Raw genomic sequence first — 18,828 nt, 5'->3', positions numbered from 1 at the left:
AGGAATCACCTTTACTAATGAAGACCTCCCACCTGAGGGGGCGGGCCATCACAAGGGTCTCTATCTGACTGTTGAATACAAAGACAAGATCATCCCCATGACTCTAGTCGACAATGGATCGGCCATCAATGTGTGTCCTCTCAGCACTGCCGAAAATCTGGGTTTCACCCCTAGTGACTTTTCTAGTTCCACCCAAGGTGTTCGTGCCTATGACAACACTTGTCGCGAAGCAATTGGAACTCTCACTCTACTACTCCGCACAGGGCCAATCGAGCGGAAAGTGAGCTTTCAAGTGCTCAACATCAGAGCAAGTTTCAATCTCCTACTGGGAAGACCTTGGATCCATGACCTCAAAGCAGTGCCATCCTCACTTCACCAGAAAGTCCGAATGGAGGTCCAAGGAAATGTCATTACCCTGCACGCATCTCATCCAAGGACCAAGATAGCCGACAAGGCTCTGATACTAATCGAACATGATGACAGGGACGAAGACCTCTGGGGATTCAGTGCTGAAGTTGGAGCCATCGAATCCCGAATGAATCCCATGGCAAAGCGCATGATGATCAAGCGTGGGCGTTTCTTGGGCACTACTCTGCCACCGCCTACCGAATCTCCTTTCAAAACCCAAGGACAGACCAACTGTTGCGGTCTGGGATACAAGCCTACTAAGTTCGATGACAAGCAGCAAAAGGCTAAGCTAAAGGCCCGTCGAACTGGCAAAGATCAATTCAAAATACCTCCTCATCAACTCACATTCAATGGGAAATTCGTGAAAGAAGGAGAGGATGACTTATACTTCGACTTCCCAGAACCATTCTATGACTCTTCAAAGGGGGTTCTCTACCCGGGATTCGAGATCTTCCAAGACTGTCACTATCTAGAGGATGCTCCTCCAATACAAGATAAGGCCTCCCCTGAATGCCTTGATTCCTCAGCTTTCGGTCTGCTATTTGTCCAGGAGATGACCCCAACCATTTCTGAAGACACCATGGTTCAAATGATCACTCAAATCGAAGACTTCGACCCATCTAAGCTGATTACTCCAAGTGAGAAGATGGTCAATGGCTGGAGAAAGTCTCTCAAGATAACAGCTCTAAACGGCAAAATGTTCAAGATTACTGTGGGCGAAGGATCTATGATGAGCGAGTCCGAGTCGGAGGATGAGTCTGGATCTGAGTCTAGCAATGAGTCTAAGTGTCTAGAACTAGAGTCTTGCATCAATCAAGTGCCTCTAAAGGCCAAGCTTCAAGTCAAAACAGTCGATGTAATGATTGCTGATTTCAATAACACTTCAATTTCTACTTACTCCTCGAGTCCTAATTCAAAATCAAATCCTAATCCACACAACTTTGCTTCACAAGAAACTGACTTTGAAATTCTAAAAGCTATCGAAAATCATGAAAACAGGACGCCCATAATTGAGGAAACAGAAAAAATCAACCTTTCTTACAGCAGTGATTCAAAACTAGTTCAGATTGGTTTAACTCTTTCTCCATCAGAGCTGGACGACCTCATCAAACTACTTTCAGAGTATGTAGACGCCTTCGCATGGTCCTATCATGATATGCCAGGGGTTGATCCAAGCATCGGTCAGCATACAATTCTCCTTATTCCAGGGTCAAAGCCCATCAAGCAGAAGCTCTGTCGCATGAAACCGGATGTTTCCCTCAAAATTCAAGAAGAGGTCTCCAAGCAGCTAGAGGCCAGGTTTATTCAAGAGTCCAAGTATCCATATCATTCAAGGTATTGGGTTCCAAGCAAGTGTCCCAGTTCATTCAAGAAAACATCATATACAGATACAGTGTTCCTCACAATTTCATCAGTGAATAGGGAACCTATTTCCAAGAAGAATGTGAAGACCCATTCAACAAGTACGAGATTCAAAATTCAAGTTCTATAATCTCTAACCGAGCAAGGTTGTGCCAAGCACGGCATCTACAATTCCAAAGTACAAAATTCAAGTTCTAAAATCTCTAACCGAGCAAGGTTGTGCCAAGCAAGGCATCTACAATTCCAAAGTACAAAATTCATGTTCTATAATCTCTAACCGAACAAGGTTGTGCCAAGCAAGGCATCTACAATTTCAAAGTACAAAATTCAAGTTACAAACTCCAAGGTTCAAGTTCTAGAAACATCTACAAGCTTCAATAGTTCAAACTTCAAAAGGGGATACCGTACAATCTTCAATACACCAATCCCAACGGACCCATGCTCCGGGAGATTCAACATCATCGCTCTTCCCCTTATCGCCCACAAACCAATGGGGCAGTCGAAGCAGCCAACAAGAATGTCAAGACCATCATCATGAAAATGACTACCAATTACAAGGACTGGCCCCAAAAGCTGCATTTCACATTGTGGGGATATCGAACTACAATTCGCACTTCAACTAGTGCAATTCCATTCTCATTGGTATATGGAATGAAAGCAGTACAACCTGTCGAACTGGAGATACCTTTTCTAAGGATAGTCCTAGAAAGAAAAATCCCAGAAGCTGCATGGGTACAAGCAAGATATGACGAGCTAGTCATGCTTGATGAGCGACGGCTTCAAGCCGCTCACCATGTAAAAGTCTATCAGCGCCGAGTGGCCAGACATTTCAACAAAAGGGTCAGAACCCGAAACATGAAGGAAGGCGAGCTTGTCCTGAAAGCCCTTCGCAAAAGCATCATGGACCCAAGGGGAAATTTCAAACCCAACTGGGCAGGCCCATACATCGTCAAGAAGATCCTCTCCGGGGGAGCAGTCGAACTAACAGACATCGACGGAACAGAATTCAGATCTCTTATCAACCTCGATCAACTCAAGAATTTTTATGTCTAAGTTCCATGTTCAAATTCAAGAATCCAAATTCAGGTCTTGTAAGGTAGTCAGAACTACGTCCGTCTTGATTCCCTAACGGGACACGTAGGCAACCTCATTTCGAGGCCCGGCCACTTTAATACAAATAAAAAATTCAAAATTTCCTCAATTAAGGGCATCCTAAAAATCAAATCAATTTTTAAAACTCAAAATTGTTGTTGTTATCATTCCAAATGTGCCAATTCAAAGCAAAGCATGTTCAAGCAGAATTTAACACAACAACTCTTTATTTGGCCCTAAGGCCTTGAAAGCTAATACAAAGTCAGGATCAAGTGAAGCAAAGTTCAAAAGCCTTTTCACTTCATAAACACATGTTCTAAACACATTTTCCAAACACATTCTAAACACAATTCCTTCAAATACAATTTCAAACACATTTGGCCTACAAAGATCTAGTGTTGGGCGACTATGCTCTTGAGTCTTGGCACCTTGAATACTATCCCATGGCTCCTCCCGCAATCAATCATCAATCTTCCCCTTGCCCAAGCGGCGGGAGAAGGAACTTGCAAGCCTTCCAAGACGGGAGGACGACGAACCTCCTTTGGATTCCGAACGGTCAATCACCGGACGGGCCACACTCCCGTCACCTTTCTCATAGTCAGTTGATGCAGGACGTCTACCTCTAGAACCTCGGACTCTAGCTGGTCCGGAGAGAGAAATGTCCCTCTGGCTTAGGGCTCTCATCCATACAATGTACCCCGCAGACAGAGCAACTGGCTCAGGTAGGAACTGGATACTCAAGAATGGTTTGGCGATCCAATACCGCCTCCAAACTTCAAGTCGATTCGCATTCAGCGCAAGAGGTTTTGGGTTCTCTTCAGTACATTCCGGGATCTCCTGTTTCAAGCCATATTGTTTCATCACTCGAGCAGGCAAGTAGAAGACTAGCATTGTGAGGCTTAGCACCCTCAAAGCAGTAGAACCAGGGGCATGCTTCATAACAACAATTCCCCACAAAGGAACTACCCACCTTATACAAGATTCAATCCCAGAGAGTGCGCATCTCCACTCATCCAATGAAAGCCGGCCATACACCATGGGCCGCATAGTGAATCCTTCTCTATTATAGCTCGCCATGTTCTCCGGTGGTGCCACCAACATGAGCCTCTCCATAAGCCAAACCTTGGGGAGTATACAAGAAGCACATTTAAAAATTCAATATTCAAAATACAAGTACAAGTTCAACAATACAAAGAAGGCTCCAGATCCTTACTTGGAGTAATACCGGACTTCCCGAAGGCAATGAAGAGGGGTCCGACTTCAGCATGTCAAGGCCCATCATTGTTTCGCCAATCACGAGCGGCATTGGGTCCCGACCATTAGAAAACTGCTCTACAATCTCAATTAGGGAGGTATCACCATTGCCAAACCCCTGCTTCGAAAAGAGAAAGCGAGCAAATATACAAAAACTCAAGGCTCTCAAGCGGAAAACTTTGGGAACATCAAGCCCAGCAAAGTAGATGACAAAGAGGGACAAATACACCCCTCCGCCATATACAACAGCACTCAACATCCCAAATACCTTTCAAAGTTCACGAAAAAATGTTCTTCAACACTAGGCATGCAGGGCTCCAGCATCAAGGGCCACCCCAATATGGCACTAAATTCCTCAGGGAGGGGCCATACCTCATTATTTCCAAAGCGGAAGACATGATGATTCGGGTCCCAAGCCTCCAAAGCAGCAAGAATGAAGTGCACATCCAATTTTACAAATCGGAAAGTGACGAGCACCCCAAGATGTATGCCATCAAGCTCCCTTTTATCCAACTTGCCTAGCTAACCAAGCCACGAGTTCAAGGCACTTTCAAAAGACACAGCCATACTTTCTTTTCCTTTCGAGAGGAAGTAGTATGCAATGATAGCAGGGAAGGATTGATGCAAGAAATGATCCAACAAGCTCCCTATTTATACAAGAATTGGCTTGCACGACAGTTCACAGGCGCCAAGCGCCAAGCCTGCGCTAGGCGCAGGGGCCTGCATCTAAGGACGAGGCCACCGTTCTCTCTTATGACTCCGAGTACACACCCTTTAGTGTTTCGGACAGCAGAGTACAACTTCCATTATTCAAGATTCCAAAGCCGCAAGCCGCGCAATTTCAAGCAGTCCGGATCAACGCTTCGGGCAGATTTCGGATCAATTTTTTCTTTCAAAATTCAAGCATTCTAGTCCTAGATCGGCGTCCTAAGTCGAGTCTGCATATGCATTAGCAAGAGTTGAATATACTTCTCAGCTTTTAGTAAATTCTCTGCTGCTTCTGGTCTTCAAGCAAATCTTCAGAAAAGTGAGGTCTACATTGCTGGTGTGGCTACAGATGTTGCTGATCAGATTGTTGAGTCTTTAGGCATCATCAAAGGAAGCTTTCCTGTGAAATATCTAGGGGTACCTTTAACTACAAGGAAACTAACTTACACTGAGTGCAAGCCTCTTATTGAAAAAACAGTAGCAAGAATTAAGAGTTGGTCAGCTAGAATGCTTTCTTATGCTGGTACACTTCAACTGATTAAGTCAGTTCTCTTTGGTATTCAGCTGTATTGGTGCCAGATTTTTGTGCTTCCAAAGAAAGTTATGAAAGAAGTCCACGGAATTTGTAGAAGCTTTCTGTGAACTGCTTCTGAAGGTGGTTCAAGGAAATGACCTGTTTCATGGGAACAAATGTGTCTTCCTAAGAGCAATGGAGGGTGGAATTTGAAGGATCTTACGGTTTGGAACAAAGCAGCTGTCATGAAGCATTGTTGGGCTTTGTCTATGAAACAAGATAGGTTGTGGGTTAGGTGGATCCACACCTATTATGTGAAACATAAAGATTTCTGGACTATGCCGATTCCTAGTGGGCAGTGCAGAGATGACTTTATTCAAAGTGGTGGAGCATATCATTTTGTGAAGGTTGGGAAATTCAGTATTCAAAGATTGTACAGATATCTGCATGTGAGTGGTGATCAAGTTGAATGGAGAAGAATTATATGCAATAGTAGAGCTAGACCCAAAAGTACTTTCATAGTCTGGCTTGCTGTGCAGAACAGATTAGCTACCAAAGATAGGCTTATCAATTGGAATTTGCCTATCCAGAGCAGTTGTGGGCTATGTCAGGTGCATGATGAAACACTGAGCCATCTCTTTTTTTAATGTAGTTATGCCAAGCAAATTTGGACAGGAGTGATGCAGGAAATTGGTATAGCTAGGGGTTGCCTTTCTTGGCAGGAGGAACTTAGATGGATTGCTAAGAAAAGTAGAAGTACCAGATTATGTCATATTAAATGTAGTGTTGCTTTCATTGAAACTGTGTATGCAATCTGGATTTAGAGGAATTCCAAGTTGTTTAGTGATAAACCGGAGCCTGTTCCAGTTGTAGTTAGACAGATTTTATTCTGTGTTGCTGGTAGAGTTCAGTAAGGCTTTGTCTGCCTTCTGAGGTGGTTGGGGCTTTGTTGCTTTGTTGTTTGGTTTGCCTGAAATATCTCAAATTCGGTAATGAATACAATATCTATTTGCCAAAAAAAAAAAAGAGTTGAATATAATTTGACTTGCGCTTTTCCTAACCAAAAAACCTCAATCAAAGTGGGGGCTTATAGTGGGTACATACACCCGAAAAAATGGGCAAATTTTTTCAAAATTTTTCGCAAAATTGTCATGCATGCATATAGCTACAAAATTTCAAGGCACACACAGCGCATACAATTTCAAGCATTCAAACATACAAATCCCAATCTTCAAAAATTTACAAACCAATTCAAGTTCAAAACAATACAAACCGTACAAACCATAAAAATTCAAGTTTCAAGCCATACAAACACAATACAATCCAGCCTATACAATATCAACCCAGGCAAGCTGGGACTCGCTACCATGCAGGGTCAATCTGAGTCATCATCAGCAGTGATATCAACCACAGGTGCCTTGTCCCTGTTCCGCCTCTTGAGGCGTTCCAGCTCCTGATCCATTTCCGTTCCAGGGGTACTAAGATCCTGCTCCGAGATACAAAGTGTGCCAGTGGAGGGATGAACTCCCTGCTGAGGAGAGGAATACTGATACGGCTGCGGCATAGGCATATACGGATACGACCCATACATCTGAGCCTGGCGCATCCTATCCATCTCCGCGTAGCAAGCCCATGAACCTGCACCCCAAGGCTGAGGACCACTTCCTCCGAAGTAGTAGCCGGAAGGAGGAACAAAGAGCCGTGAACCGCTAGCACTTTCGAACGAATGCCTGGTGGGATCAACATGTACAAAAGGGGAAGCTCCCCACTCAACATCAGAGTGCCTCTGATGAGCACCAGCACCGGACTCCTGTCCCAGCTCCAAGCTCGGTCCCTCCTGTCTCGAGGACGTCTCCGCCTGAGGCTCTCTGTCAACAGAGTCTCTACGCCCCCGACGACGCTCTTATACAAGATACAATTTCAAGAATCAATTTCCCAAGTTGGAATTTCCAGTATACAAGTTTCAAAATCAAGTGAGGTACCTCTATGTTCCGGCCATAAAGCTTCCGGGTCAGCTTGGCGCACTGCCTCTTCCAAGAATCAAGCAAGAGTATCCAGCGAAGCACTCTCGCCCGAGGCGCCAACATACAAAATTCAAGATCAATTTTCAAATACAAGTTACAAACAGTTTCAAAAATGCAACAGTACTTACAGGGGCGTAATGCTCAGATACAACATCATATGATTTCCGGTGCGGAGGAGAAGCCCAAGGAATGGTCTCCACCACCTCTTCCCCGTCCGAGTCCTCATAGCGGAGGATCCTATCAGCATGAGGAATGTCCTCAGGATCAACCTCCTCCTCCTACATACAATAATACAATCATACAATCATACAATCATGCAATCAATACAAGAATACAAGAATGCAAGAATGCAAGAATACAAGGTGCAAAAGCTCACCGGCAGTACGAAGCGTATTGGTGGTGCCAGCCTCCTCAGGAAGTCATCATAGCTCCCCTTCCTGTGCACAAACTTCCTCCAAGAGCGGCAAACAGCCTCACCCCTAGCCTCCGCATATAGCAGGGCCAACTCTTCATCCAACGCCAGCATAGACTCTAGCGGATCCTTAGGGACAAGTATATCCCCTGAACTGTGCTGAAGGGACACTCGCTCCCAAGATACCACATATGGCGGTACAGCCCTGGAAGCAAAACCCACCGCCCAGACAGGAATTGGGCACGAGCAGCTGAGGCAGGTACAACTGCATTGGCAAAAGGACGCCATACCACCTACAAAGCAGACAACTCAGGCAACAGTGCAAATGCAAATACAAGAAAGCAAAACCGTACAAAAGATTACCCTATCAGCAGGCAAAATTCTCCAAGCTCTGCGAGAAGCCGCCAAACACGCACCGACGCGCACCGCTCCTATCTAAGAGGCAGCATACGGGTAAGCCGCATCTCTAGTATGCTCCGGCGCCAAAGTCGAAAGTGCTCATAGATCCAAATCGTTCAAGGAACAAACAAAACATCAGTGAAGTTCAAGATACAAGCGTACAAATACAAAGTACAAAGTACAAGGAGTCTCGAATACCTCCAACACGCTCCACAGAGCAGCCATGCTCGGGTCACTCCCCAGCGCAGTCCTGGAGGCCCGCCTCATTCCATACAAAAGGTGGCTATAGGCCAAGCCACCCTAGTTATAACTCGGAACAGCTCTCAAGTCCCTCAGAGCGGACAAGAAGATAATATGCACTCGACTGTTCCTACTCGGGGCAATCACTCTGCTAATCAAAAAAAGGAGGAAGAGCCTAACCCTCTGCTCCGCGGACACACCCTCACCACAGATAGTGTAGACACCTACTTTTGTCCCCATTCCCGAAAGGGAAGGTTCGATGATGAGAACATAAATCTCCACTTGGCAACGCATCTCCTATAAAATAACGAATCTCAATCACCCTTTTCATTTCACCCGAAACCTGCTATTTATAGAAACCTGCTATTTATGGAAACCTGCTAAAAATAGTAACTGCCGTAATGGGTAGTTGTTAAAAGTGGCAAGTCATAAAAAGATAGAAACCCGTCAGAATTAGGTGTTGCACTCCAACATAAATCCTAAATGAGATAGAAATTGCGAGAGGAATCCTATTCTTGTAGACACCTACTTTTGTCCCCATTCCCGAAAGGGAAGGTTCGATGATGAAAGCATAAATCTCCACTTGACAACGCATCTCCTATAAAATAACGAATCTCAATCACCCCTTTTTATTTCACCTGAAACCTGCTATTTATAAAAACCTGCTATTTATGGAAACCTGCTAAAAATAGTAATTGATGTAATGGGTAGTTGTTAAAAGTGGCAAGTCATAAAAGATAGAAACCTGTCAGAATTAGGTGTTGCACTCCAACATAAATCCTAAATGAGATAGAGATTACGAGAGAATCCTATTCCTAATATGATTCGAAAATCAGAGTCACGTATTAATTAAAATCCTAACGAGCCTAGAGTTCGTAACGGGCCCAGACGTATTCCGTCACAAGGTTAATACGCACTAAAAGACTCAATTAAGTCTTAAACATCCCGGATTTTAGGAATCAGAATCTGACTAAGAAAACAGCCCAGACCCTATTTTTAACCCCTGGTTCTAGGCGCCGAAATCTTCAGCGCCCAGGCCTGGGCGCTGAAAATACCTGGGACGTGTTCTTTCCTAATTCCTCGTGGATAAGAGTTCTACAATTCTATCTTTCCACGAACTCTTTTCTATAAATATAGCCCAAGTTCGACGTGAAAAAAGGACAACAACACACAATTATTATTCTGAGTATTGACTCTAAACCCCTAAGCCTAAGCCTCAAGCTGCAAAACTGATCACGCGTTCTGTCGCAATCGATCCAAAAATCGAACAGAACGTATCCTGTCCTATAATTTGAGATTCGTTAAATAAAAGGAGAAAAAGAAAAGTCAAAGTGGTTAGGTTTCTGAAAACCGTGACGCACCTCTCAAGGGTGCGTCGTAATGTGTCCCTCTTCCATGGTTTAATTGCTTTCCTCGCCCTTTTTTGAACTGTTAAACTAATTAAATCTGATTGTTCTATCACGCCTAATAAAGATAATATGTTGGGACATTGGATTATCATGCTAGTTCCCTTAAAACAATCTAAATCAGATAATCGTGTTCGATCTAGTACTATATGTTGCATATTGTTAAAATCAACTCAGATTAGTTTAATAGTTAACGCATGTCCCTTCAATTATTTTTGCAAAGCTAGTAAGGATATCCTGCCTTTGGAGTTATCGAAGAGCGAGTACTCCTCTCGGTAGTTACAGTCCCCCGAACCCTCAATCTCTACCTTGCGGGTGTATGTTCAGAGATCCCCACACCAGGGATCACAAGGGAACCTACGGCCGTCGTGGTCAAACATAATTGCACTCCCTTTATGTAACGATAACCGGGTTTTGTTAGTTTTTCTCATTGTTGTTAAAAACTAAATGGCGACTCCTATATTACTAGTCAATTGGGTGTAAACTCACAGGGAATCCAATTACACTTGATTTGACAAAAAGAAACGTCACACCCACGAGGGACAAGGTCACGCATTAGCCTCGTGCTTTTTTGACCCCCTCACAGTGGCGACTCCCCTGGGGATAGTGAAAGAAATACTCGTGCTCGTAGGTAATCAAAATAGCCGAAGGGTGAAACGATCCTACCCCGCGTTTATTTCCCCATCAAGTTGGGACGACCTGAAAATTAGCATATTAATGTGAACGGACAGAACCGCATAACGAATCTTGGCTCCCTTGGATGTTTCATCTCGGGAGTTGGGACTAAGGATACCCATCGCCAACCGGGGGGTGCATACGCTTCGAATGTTGTCCACTCGGCACTTTCGCTAGTAGTACACCCGTCCCAAACCCAATCGCTCGCCCACTAGGTCCCTCTCATTGGTGCATGCCCCCTTGGCTTACATCGTGATTTGCCTCTTGGGCGAAATTCGTCTGTTGAAGGCACTACCTCAACCGGGGCATGTGTTGGATCTGCGATAGAAGCGGTACCAAGCCAGGCGTAAATAACTACCCATAGAAGCCTATCATAAACTACATGACATATTATTATTGCCTCATGATGGAATGTTAGTTATGTGTAGCGAAATATATGATTGTGTGTGAAAAACAATGTTAGAAAACCAACGACCTTAAAAAATTGCCCCTAACATTCATAAACCAATTGGCCAAAGAGTTATACCAAAATACGTGTTCTGCAAACCCGAACGATCGCCACAAAAATAAGCGACGCTCGGGATGGCCTGTAACGAATCCCACAAACGCTGCACAACGCGTAAAGGACGTTATTAGGCAAGCACGCAAAATTAAAGTCGCAAAAACAAAAGTAGACGTAAACAGAAAACGAGAACCAGCCAGGGACGCATTTTCAACGCCCCTGGCTGGGCGCCAAAATTTCTCACGCCCTAAGCTGGGCGCTGAAGTTGCTGCCTGGCCTTCTGGTCAGGCGCAGCAGCCTCCTTGCCCGCGCAAAAAAAAACACATAGCAAAAAAAAAACTTTTCGTGAAAAAAATTGCTACGAGGGTGTATGAAAAAGCACTCGATTCCAAAAGCGACTTATAAAAAAAAATATAACTCTTTGTGTCGTTGATAGGCCTCCTACGACGACAATGTTCGGCTCCAAAACCGAGCACGCTAATTGAAATAACCTTGAATGTCACATGGGAAAAGTATTCAAAAAATAATGTTCAAATGAAGTTTTCGAGAAAAATAATGTTCGAATAAAAAAAATAAATCCAAGTCTAGACTAGGCTATGCCAAAGTACAATCTAAATCCTAAGTCTTAGTTGTCTTATCCATAGAATCGGTCCTAATGCTTGGTGTCGTTCTGCAAGTTAAAAGGTTAAACCATATTGAGTCTCCCTTCCTAACATTTAAATCAATAAGCACCCATATGTAATTGTCATCCCTTGCTAAGAATCCACGCCCTCAATACTCTCTCTCACCAATAAAAATAATATATTATAGTATTTGCAAAATGGAAACAGTTACATTCTGAAAATAATTCCCCCATAATCGCACATCCCCCAAGTGAACCTAAGGTATCAATACCATTGGCAAAAAATTAATGGCCTCAAGGTTTATGATCACATTGGGTCACGACTATCATAGTCCTCTCGAGTCACTCGCTCCTTTAAATACTCCTAAGTACGGACTAAAAGATTTTCCATGAATGCAACATGACCAACCATGAAAATACCCAGATCGGCATACCATAAGGCTACCATTGGGTAAAGCAATACACACTAAGAGGGAAGCCGCACTAATGATTCTAGTCCTGCAAAAATAAAAATTCGATCTCCCCAACCAACTACTTTGCCAACATTAAAGCAAAAGGGCGCGTGACAAATGAACACCCAAGGGTTAAAATCTAAAGTGTCAACCAACACAAGTTATGGTCCAATTAGCGTAAGTCTGAAAGTTGCTTGGTCAAGTATTATAGGCTTACGCCACGTCATTATTTTGAGTCTAGGCCACCTCCTTATATTCATACACGGGTTATAATCAGAAAGATTAATGAAAGTTCGAGTCTAGATCACAATTTCCAATTAAATCCCAGAAACTGGAGTCTGAAAAGAAACAAAAATTATTTTCGATGTAATTCTTTCGTTAAATTTCAATAAGGTAAAAACAACATTTTAAATCTACGCTATTTGCACATTTTAAGAAACGACTAAATACGCTTGCAAAGTAAGACAATTTAAAGGTCCACCCTAGGCCTACTAAAATTAAAGGTCCACCCTAGGCCTACTAAAATTAGAGGTCCACTATAGGCCTACCAAACGAGGCTCACTCAGTCTCACCTCGTGACTCAAAGACCATAACCATCTACCTTTTAGCCCAAATAAAAAAATTTGAAGGATTTATGTTGGGGAGAAATCCCAAGCAAAAAGAAAAGAAAGAGAAAAGGGAGAGCGAAAAGAGCGAGCCATGAAGTACTTAGCCCGTACCTCCCAAAGTACGAAATCTACCCAAGTAAAACGAAGGGAAAGAATTGAGTCAGCCCGTACCTCCCAAAGTGCGAAATTTACCCAAGTAAACGAAGGAAAAGACTTGAGTCAACCAATCCAAATCATAAAATTCTACGATGTCTACCCTTTCCAATCCTTATGTTCTTAGACACCTTCACTCTGGGGTCCCTGTTCAGCTCATTTAACCCATCCATGTTCTCATTGCCATAACCCAAGAAACCATTACCTCGACCCTTGTTCTTGAACTTGTTGACTGCAAAACACGTACGACCATTGACACGTGCGTCATACGAATTATTTCCAAAACCTGCTCTTACACCACCATTAGCATAATGACCATATAACTTGTTTGGATACATCCTGTTGATATACCCTTGAGACGTCCCCATGTTACTCACTGGCCTTGGTTGATGTAACCCTCGTGCTTGACTAATACCTATACAACTCATTCAACCCATCTTTCAAGCCGTCTTGAGTCACGAATAAAAAAAAGAAGACAAATGAAAAGTACATTCTACACTTAACGCTTAACAAAAATAATAATAAAAAAATTACTTTGCAAAGCGCCTTTAAAGTTCGTCTAAAAAAGGGAAAAGAAGCATTTAGCGCACCAAAAAAGATCCGCCCAGAAATAATTTTCAGCGCCCACAGCTGGGCGCTGAAATCTTTAACGCCCCAGCCTGGGCGCTGAATCTCTCTGCTTGCCAAATTTTGTCCAGAAGTGCTCGTCATTTTATCCGCACATACACGGAACAATAACGAACACTTGGGGGGATACAGCACGTATTCAGATATACGTACGTATTCAGATATACGTACCAACAAAAAAATACATGTACTTAAAAAATAAAACAAAATTTTGGCTTACGGCAAAGAGGTAGATTAAAATAATAATAAACTTCACTTATTTCACCCTATTTCAAACATTAGGATTCCACTCGAACGTACTTGTTTAAAATCGGCATTCTAAGAAACCATTTTCTAGGCTAAGAACTACGCAAGACCTGATTCCAAATTAAATCTATTTAAGGCGGATATGTAGGCAATCCATGATTCGGTCCAACCAATTTGCAAAATGTTAGAGCCTATAGAATAACAAGAATATAAAAATAGAAGTCCCTTATTGAAATTTAATTACTTGCAATCCAAGTCGAAAGAAAAATTTAACTCAAAGGAAGAATCCAAGTCATCAAGATGCCAAAATTAATTAGCACACATCGAAAAATAATAAGGGCACGTACCCTTGCCAGAAGGAGCACTCACACTCCTAGGCACTTAGCCAACACACAAAAAATCGCTTTGCCTCAATTGAATGGGGGCTAGCGCAAGCGTCCATGACCTCTAAAGTACTCGACTTGACCCTCCCTAAAGCAAACCAACTCACTTAAAGACCTTCTTTCACCACTAGACATAAGTCGTTCGCTTAACGACCTTCTTTCACCACTAGACACATCCATAATTGCCAATTAGTAGTAAAGGCAGTTAGCTTGCAATAAAAAGGATTGTTCTACGGCGTCGCCCCATCGTTCCTTCGAACTCAGGGCACCCGTTCACGGTAATTCAAATGCTTGCGAGTCTCCTTTGAAAAAACATCAGACATTGTCAATAGGACTTGGCACTTAACCAAGGCTCACCCTACTCAGACATATGACACGGACATCTAAAATCGAAATCTAAAAGCATCATTAATGGGAAGACATAATAGCAATTGGGGGCTAAAAATTGAAATAAAAGAGCTAGGGAAAGAACTAAGTATACCTTGACCTTTTGTGCAGACATACACCAAGTAAATCTAAGTCAATTTGAAACGGTTTATATTCCCGCAATTTTGGAAAGATGGCCTTAAAAGCCTAAAGCACATGCCAAACGGGCACAAGTATATCTTGACGCCTGCACTCTGGCTCCCAGGAAATCCTTAGACAGCATTCCAAAAATCGTAACAGTATTTTGATTCACTCATGTAATCCTGTACGAACCCTTCTATAAGTCAACTTACTTAAGACACTTCGGATTGTACACAGTAGGACTCGGGTTTTAAAAAAAATTCAAATAATTTTCAAAGACTTCTTCGAACATAATAAAGTGTTGTTGGTTTAATCTAAGTATGCGTTTATCTCGGCGTTGCAAGTGAGTCAAAAGATTTTTAAATATGATTATGGGTAAAGAAAGGCACCTAGCTTTTGGTCAAGGCACACTACAACATGTGACCACCTTGACCATGGCAATGTCGCACAATACGACGTTTACAAGAGAAGTAGCAAATCACTACTCGAACGTACCTCGCACTAAACGAGTCTGGTTCAAACTATTCATGATACATGTCACCATGAATACATAAAAACGTATGCTAAGCATCATAGCACCAAGTCAATCCCGTAGCTACAATTGGGGGCTTGAGAAAAACACTCTAAAAATGCTCGAAATGACGATTTTATCGCAAATTCTCGACGCTAATGCTATACACACGTCATTGGGGCACAATCCTAAGCTTTAATCGTGTAAAACGAACCTTAGAATGGCTACAACCCCTCCCAAATTCTAAGCACTACTTAGAGTATATAAAGTCACCCCACTAACAAGGGTAACTGAAAATCGCGAGTCACAAAAACTCCGATCAAACTACTGCACCTAATGCTCGCCCTATAAGCGCCCGTTACACAGTCTTCGTCGTTCCAAAGCAAAAGCGAAAGAAAAAAAATCAAGGATAAGAACTTTTAAAATATACCAAGAAATCATTTTCAACGCCAAGAGCTGGGCGCCTATATCTTTAACGCCCCAGCCTGGGCGCTGACTCTCTCTGCTAGCCAAGTTTTACCCAGATATAAAAATAAGAAAGAAACACCTATGAATCCTCTCATCGAACGAAGTAATAAGCCGTGCAAACCCACGCAGAAGGTGCTACACTTAGACCTGAACGAGGCGTGATGAAGTGCTCCAATGCAAAAAAAATAATGATATCCCAACACCTGGAGGAATGTTCTAATACATGTTGTTAGGCCACACAAGCCTACGTCGCACCATAAGTTCAACCATCCCACGGTACAAGTCTAAAAAAGGGAGAGTAAGGCATATTGCACTAATGCGGGCACGACCAAAGAGCATGTGTAAAAGAGGTAAAGACTACTTATCGCCCAAATGCAAGCCACACGACTTCTACATTAAGGATTAAAAGCAGCAAAACATTACCTACCACGGAAGAGATAGCTCGGACCTACACGAGCGGAACCCCAAGGCATCTTTCTCGAAAGAACCTACAAAAATCGTACGCCAAAAGAAAGCATCCCAACATGCATACTTGGGGGCTCCAAGCTACAAAACAACCATAGCAAAATAAAAAATCTCGAAGCAAATGTTTGAACAGTCGAAAGGGCACGACGTTTGAGCCCACGTCATGAATGGACCAGAACCCTATCAAGCTTCTAAGCAAACTATTCAAAATCAGTCATTGCTCAAAAAAACTGATTCAAACAAACTGATTAATGGACCGCACACAACGGCCATTCTATGAACGCTCGTTCGCACATACATATCATCATTTTAAATATCGAACGTTTACGAACGCGTTCAAAAGGAAAAAAAAAAAACGAACGAACAAGAGGCCAACTGTGTCATCAAAAGACCAACCCGAACAACATCTTCAACGCCCCACCTGGGCGTGAATTATTTCTGACGCCCAGGCCTGGGCGCCGAAAATGAACCCAGACCCAAAAAGGCCCCTGACTTCTATAGGGCCCGGCCGTATCCGTTCGACTCAAAAATTGTCAATTTCTTTACTGAAAGTCGCACCTCACGGCTTTGTTAAGAGTAGCACACCACTACAAAGATCGCTCGCACTTACGAGCACGATCCTAAACACAATAAAGGACATCACGAAATGCGTATCCCCAAGGAACCTCTTTGACAAGAACTGACCGTCAAGCACGAATGCTTGGGGGCTCGAAGGAAAATATATAATGCAAAGTTAAAACAATATTCCCAGACTACGCTGTACGAAGTCCCATGTTTGGATGTCTCAAAAAAATAAAAAAAAACCGGATTACGACCTCAAGACAAAGGTCGCCGTTGACACTTATACATAATCCCCTAATCAAGGACCCAGGTAATGGCAAAATTGAACCGTAAAGACAAGCTCAAAACCATGTAAAAAGATGACCACAAGACAATGGTCCTTCTAAGCACGTTGTCAACCCACGTTCAGGTTACAACTAAGTCCGAGCATCCCACGAAAGAATTCGCTCCTACAAGAACAAATAAAAATAAATTCTCAAGAGAAATCGCAAGAAAAAAATGAAATAGGGACTTGTCCACCTCAATCAGGCAAGATCGCGGCACGCGAATCCCAAATCAAAAAGACGAATTCAGGTTCGCTCACCTCCAGCGAGCGGGGCGTCCACCCTTAGCGGACAGGGCTCGCCCACCTTCAGCGGGTGGGGTCTGCGTCACTAGCCGCGCAGGTCCTTAGTTTTCGAAAAATAAAGTCTTCAAATTCAAAATAGGCTCGCCATCTTCAGCCGGCGGGGTCTACGTCACAAACCACGTAGGTCCTTATTTTCAAAAAATAAACACAAAACAAATTTCAAAATAGATTCGTCCACTTCTATCGGACGGGGTGTCCACCCTTAGCGGACAGGTTCGCCATCTTTAGCCGGCGGGGTCTACGTCACAAACCGCGTAGGTCCTTATTTTCAAATTTCAAAAACAGATTCGTCCACTTCTATCGGACGGGGTGTCCACCCTTAGCGGACAGGCTCGCCATCTTTAGCCGACGGGTTCTGCGTCACTAACCGCGCAGGTCCTTAGTCGTTGCAGCGATAACTTTTTCTGGTTTTCCGTTTTTCCAAAAAAGAACGATGTGAGTAGCTTTCCCTTTTTCCAAAGATTGGTTTTCCATTTTTCCAAAAAAGAACGATGTGAGTAGTTTTCCTTTTTTCCAAAAATTAAAGGATTGGTTTTCCATTTTTCCAAAAAAGAACAACGTGAGTAGTTTTCCTTTTTCCAAAAATTAAAGGATTGGTTTTCCGTTTTTCCAAAAAAGAACGATGTGAGTAGTTTTCCTTCGTTTTACGTCCCATAAAAACAAGGGGGTTTTCTCGTTTAGCTAACCCTGAAAATGAGAATCTTTAAAAACATTTTTACCTCGTGATTGGGCTTGGCCAGGCCCAATTACACTTTATAGCTTTGATTTCGAAAACATCTGTAGCTACTCCCAATGACAAAGTGAGGGAGTTCCTACGCCTCTTTAGATACTTCCAATGACAAAGTGAGGGAGTTTCTATACTATCCGTTGACAAATCCCAATGACACGTGAGGGATATGTCGACACTTCAAGTGATGACCCTTAAGTCAAATGTTATCACTCGGGGGCTCGTGAGACCCTCGCAAAGCAGGTCACCTACACTATGGCTTGTGTGACGCACTCCGTCCAGTACTTTGACCATCGTCTCATCCCGAGACTCAGTCAAAGTGGGGGCTAACTGTAGACACCTACTTTTGTCCCCATTCCCGAAAGGGAAGGTTCGATGATGAGAACATAAATCTCCACTTGGCAACGCATCTCCTATAAAATAACGAATCTCAATCACCCTTTTCATTTCACCCGAAACCTGCTATTTATAGAAACCTGCTATTTATGGAAACCTGCTAAAAATAGTAACTGCCGTAATGGGTAACTGTTAAAAGTGGCAAGTCATAAAAAGATAGAAACCCGTCAGAATTAGGTGTTGCACTCCAACATAAATCCTAAATGAGATAGAAATTGCGAGAGGAATCCTATTCCTAATATGAATCGAAAACAAGAGTTACGTATTAATTAAAATCCTAACGAGCCTAGAGTTCGTAATGGGCCCAGATGCATTCTGTCATAAAGTTAATACGCACTAAAAGACTCGAATAAGTCTCAAACACTCCGGATTCTAAGAATCCGAATCGGACAAAGAAAACGGCCCATACCCTATTTTCAACGCCTGGCTCTGGGCGCCGAAATCTTCGTGTTCTTTCCTAATTCTTCGTAGATTAGAG

This window comes from Spinacia oleracea, chromosome 1 (assembly GCF_020520425.1).
Source record: "Spinacia oleracea cultivar Varoflay chromosome 1, BTI_SOV_V1, whole genome shotgun sequence".
In the NCBI taxonomy this organism is placed as follows: Eukaryota; Viridiplantae; Streptophyta; class Magnoliopsida; order Caryophyllales; family Amaranthaceae; genus Spinacia; species Spinacia oleracea.
This window is presented reverse-complemented; position numbering follows the sequence as displayed.